Raw genomic sequence first — 6,000 nt, forward strand, 5'->3', positions numbered from 1 at the left:
CCACGAGGGTGGGGGGAAAATAACAACAATTGTTCGCGCACAAGAGGGTACTGCACACAATCGGTTTTCGCGTTGAATCCCTAAAACGGAGAATGTAATATCATTATTTTATTTTATTTCGATTATAATAAGTCTCTGCGTATAACATAACATCGAGATAATAATAGTAACAAGTATGTATATATATATATTCACGATGTTGAATAAGAGTGCCATTGTAGTGAGACCAGTGTCGGGGTAAGGAAGGGAGTGGGCAAAGGGGGCAACTGCCATGGGTAGCACAATTTTAGGGGCGGCAAGGTAAACAAAAGTTTTGAAATTTTCTAATATATATACTAGTTTTTAGGAAAATTTCTTAATTTATTATTGAAAAATATAAATAACAATTTTATCAAATTACAATAGTAATATTATATTAAACCGCTGAGTTATTTCGTCAGTGGGCGTTCAACGGTAAAATCATATTATTGTTATTTAGCACTCAGACCTATGCATTTTTATTTTCGTTACACTGACATACAATTGTGTTTGTTGTATTCCTTAAATATCTCTATGTGTGTATTATAATTCATAATCCTCAGATTATTAAATTTGATATTAATAATTTAAAATAATTTATTTATACACTATCAAGCAATTGTTTTTATTAGATCTCTCTCGAGTCTCGTGGTTATAGTTGTCGTCGTTGTCGAGTTCGATTCACGAATCACGATTGACTGAAAAACAAACGTGCTTAATATTTTATTTTCAATCAATACAAGTGAAAATAGCATATAAATGCATATATTGAAGATTGCATATACCAGAGAACATAGTTATTTAATGAAAATATATCATTGTTGGCTTTAATGTCTATTGAGAATATTGTCCTAAAAAGTATAGATTGGAATGATATTATTAAAGAGTTTGCTGCACAGAAAGCTAGAATATAGTTTTACATTTCTTATATCGAATAAATTTGTATTAAAATGTTTATATTTAGTACCTCATAAGGTCTATAAATTTAAAACTACTGAAGTAAGTTACGTTATGTAAATTATATATTTATAAATATATTGTCACAGCATGTAACAATATTTTTATATATATATATATATTAATTAAACATTCTTAACTATGTTGTTACTTGTTGTGTATACATATATATATATATATATATATATTGGTTTGTGGAGGGGGGTTGAAGGATGGTATTTTAAAATCTTCCTCCATGCGGCAAATTTGTTAACCCGGCACTGAGTGAAATTATCATTGAAATCGTTTTCGTGCGACCACCCTTTTTACTCGCAGTCAACATCGCGCGTAACAGTTTATAGAATCGTAGGCGTAAAGCATTCTAACTAGGATATAATACTCGCCAAGAAGATCTTCAAGCACGTTTGTAGCTGTTCTTAAATTTTGATTACGTACTACCCAACACATATGACACGCAAAAATATTTTATTCCAACTCCCGTGATTTCGGACCGTATCCTAAATTAATATTTGAATGATAGTTATAATTACTCTTATTTTTATACACGATTTTTGACTTTAATTTCTAGAAGAGTATTCGTTTTATAAAATTATGTATCGTATCAATAATTGTGTTATTAAATTATATAATTCTCGACCCTTTATTTACGTGTGCAAATAAATTGTGTTATACGAGTTTAATAGACACGAATAAATCGAACACCAGACTTAGTCTGCCCGAGGATCTGCAATTAGAATGTACATTACTATTATACGTACGTTAAGTTTTACGGTAGGTAAGGTACCTACTCTCGGTTCATAAACGACTATACGTATAATGTACATCGTAGTATAGTATAAAAGTAGTATACTATAGTATAGTAGTATCGTACAAATAGCCATTTTCAGTTAGCAATTAATAATCGTGCGTATGTTTTGTATATATATATATATATATATATTTTTATTTTTTTCACTACACTTTTCAAACTAATTTTATTAAGTTATTATGCCACTAATTAAATCGATGTAATTTTTAAAGTTAGAAACGTAGCAAGTTTTTTTTTATGTGTTTAAAAAGAAAAAGAAATGTAGTTGACGTCATTGAAAAAATTAAAATCAAATACATGAATACATGATAAAATTACATTAACCAAACTCATTAGGAACACCTATCTCATTAATAAGTAGTTGACACATTTTGATCTTAACAGATTTTCACGATTATTAGTAAATTATAATAATGTAACGGATACTATAATAGTATATAATTAATATGGAATAGTTTCAATTTACATAGTATACACTAGCCGTCTTACATTCTTATAATTTAGGCGCCATGCGACATTAACACTCTCATTGTCTGCTATAAAGATGTTTTTATAAGAAGCCTTATAGATTTACTCGGAAGGCGAAGATCGTTTTAAATTTTGTTCAGTGGCGCCAAACTTGACCATTTGGCTACGTCGTTAGTTGAAGTGAAATAATGGTCGACGGTGTTATCAACGATACGTGCCGGAGTTGAATAATAGAAATTTGGTCTATCTAGGGAAAAATAATGACCCGACTACCGAATGTCTAGACAAAAGAAAAATCGTTTGCAATTAATGAATATTGCCAATAAATAACCTAGAAATTATCGTCCTGTGACTTAATTTATTATTATTGAATTTATCAAACGGGATAGTAGCGAAAAAAAAAATATATGTATTCCAATGTCCACTAAAAGGATTTTTTTTAAATAATAACTCAATAAAAATGTATTTATTTTTACTCACTTTACTACCAACAGTAAGTAGCAACAAAACAGGTTTCTTTTTTTAGAAAAGTTGACGAATAGCATAAAATTCTTTAACCACTGTGATTTGTACCTATTGCTCAATATTTTAACATATTTTAATACATCATTAATTCAGTTGATCTAATTAAATATATGTGTATTTATTTATTTTTAATTTAAATTAAAATAACGTACAAAAATATTAGGAACAATACATTTCTGTTTATTTTATTTAATAATCATATTGTATTGCATCATTGTTTTGAAAAGTGTTATTGATGGATATTCTTGATTGTATACTTATGCTGTAGACGCCGCACCATTTTTATAGATGAGATGAATTAAAAATATACTACGAGGAGTAAAAGGTAATAGTTTAATTAATACAGTTTTGAGTCGTGATTGTAATTTAAAAAATGTTACGTTTCATCATAGTATATTTTCATACACTAAATTATTTAATTAATTACATTTTACATCCTATATCTTAATTATTATTATCATTATTATTAATAATGTAAAAATCATAATAGTTAAATTAGTTTACTACAATTTTTAAGATGTACATTATATTTTAATAATATTGTAGAATTATTAAAAATTACGCTAACAAAGTATATTTTCTATCCATACTATTGTTATCGATTATATATATAGATATATAGAGTATATAGAGTATATAGAGTATTATAAATATAAAATAGTTAAGATTATGATATAGTCAATGAATATTTTCATAAAAATTAAAGTATTTTGTATAAATTATTATTGAGCACTTAAATATATAACACATGTATTGTTGAGAAATAAATTGTAAATCATTAATTAGAAATTAACTTATATCTGTTGTTATTTAAAATACCTTTGTCACCCATTCCAGAAAATTGCATTTTAAAATATCTCAATCAACCCATTAGTATAAAATGTCAAAGTTTATGAGCTATATAAGGAGTGTGTGATCATGCATTTTTCTAAGGACCCTATTTAATTTACTATTTGTATTGGAATAAAATTTAACTGTCAATTTTAAATTTATTTTAACTAGGTGCTGTTCAACAAAGGTTACCAAATCATTAATTATTGAAAATATAGAGAATGAATTAATAATTAAGTAGGATTTGAAAATATATTTACGAAAGTTAACCTCTGTATTGGTATGTTAAATTCAATAACTATAATATACTATTTTTATAATGCAGTATCCAACAAAGGTTTTACGATTTATACATAATAATAATTAATTACAATGGAATAAGGTATAATTAGAAAAACTAGATATTTGTTTGAAACAATATTTTCTTTTATTGAAGAAGTACCTGGTATTTCGGTAAGGACACTACAGAAACTGAAAACTATTATGTAAGGAATGCTGATTTGAATATTACCCGTTCATGTAAGTACTATCTGTTAATTTTGGTTTTGCTAAATGTGTTCTAATTCATTAAAGGTGGTCCCATAGCTACTTGTACGTAGTACCTACCTGCCTTTATGATTTGCACACGTTTATGTCTATATGAATTTAATATATATACGTAGACATTAGTGATGTGACATAGATCCGGATTTTAATTATATAATCCAAAAGTTTGAGCTTTATCATTTTTTTTTATATAATAAAATAATTTTTGTTTAATATGATAGTTAAGATATATGAAAATATGAAGGCATAAATAATAATCGAATGAAAAATTTTTTAACCTTTTGTATTTGATATTTTATTATTTTTTAAGATAATCAGTTACTATTACATACGAGTACATCGGATACATATTAAACACATAATACGTTTTTTTAACTATAACTTCCGTATTAAGTATCTTTATTTAAACATCAAGAAGTTTTTATAAGTACAATGAAATGAGTATAGAAGAGTAAACTATGTATTATACATGTAATAGCAACATCGTCAACCAAAGTACAAATAATTATCTATTTATAAGATATCGAATTAATTTAAATGCACTTTAAGTTATTAATATTTGTTAGTAAGAATTGAAAATTGTTCCAATCATTTTTTTTTTGTATACATAACATTTTAATATAAAAATGATAGTTTATTTGCGTACTAAGATGTTTCTATATTTTTTAAAATAATTAATTACTTTGTTTACTGTGAACATCTTTAGTCGTGAAATTTCGCTACCTAAAAAATCCGAATCTGAAATACATCAGTAGTAAGTATAGCGGATAGTTGGAGTTTAAATTAAAATTAAAAAATTAAATAATATTATATTCAGTTGTATACACATTGAGTCTAAAAGCGTAAATATTACCGGTACACAAAAATTAAACACAAATATTATTATAGATGGTAAAAACGTAAGTGAACATATTATTTGAAACGATTTTGTCCACTGTAGTAGTTTGTTCTTGTGTATAAGATTTAGTTTTAGTTGAAGAGTATTGAACTACAATATCAACCTAACCAAGGTCCTGAGAAACACAACTTATGTAAATAAATATCCTACAAGCGATGAGTCATTTAACGGTGACCATCTAAGAATTTATGGCGTGCCCTGTCTTCTTTAACAACATAATTTGGTTATCTGAGTATAATCGTCTAGATATAATAGTAATAAGCTGAAATAAAAAAAACTTTAGCACACATGACGTAAGTTATTTTATAGGATACCATTTTATAAATACATAAGAAAACTAAAATATCTTAGTGATATGTATAATGAATATAAATTACAAACATGAATTTAAAACTAAAATAAATGAAAATAATATATGGTATATATTCTTGAATGTTGTCATTGTAAATTTTGTGCCTATAATTTGTGACAGACTATTACATGATTTTTGGTTTTGATATAAAAAAATAAAATAAAAAACATAATCTATAAATATGCTAAAACGATAAAGAAGTACGTGATTCCATAAAAAATCTATATATCTATACTATATATTTTTAGTGTTATATTATTGGACGTTAAAATTAAATTAACATACTATTGTGCCCATAGTCAGAGTGTTTCTTAAATGTTTTGGAATTCTTCGTTTTGAGTAAAAATAGCATCACCACATGTATTTAATAATATTATATATATATATATATATATATATACCTATATAAACAGTCAGAGATGCATTTTTACATTAATGCATCGTCAAGGATATATACATATAGGTTGTTATCTTAATAACAGGTCATTGCTGCGTACTGCTCGTATCAGATTCATGATATCCACTACGTATTTGAGGTGCCTTATAATTCTGGGTACACTTTTTTAACGAATCTCAATAATAATGTGGCAATGAACT

The sequence above is a fragment of the Sipha flava genome, unplaced genomic scaffold (genome assembly GCF_003268045.1).
Source record: "Sipha flava isolate LNK unplaced genomic scaffold, YSA_version1 108_pilon_pilon, whole genome shotgun sequence".
NCBI lineage: Eukaryota > Metazoa > Arthropoda > Insecta > Hemiptera > Aphididae > Sipha > Sipha flava.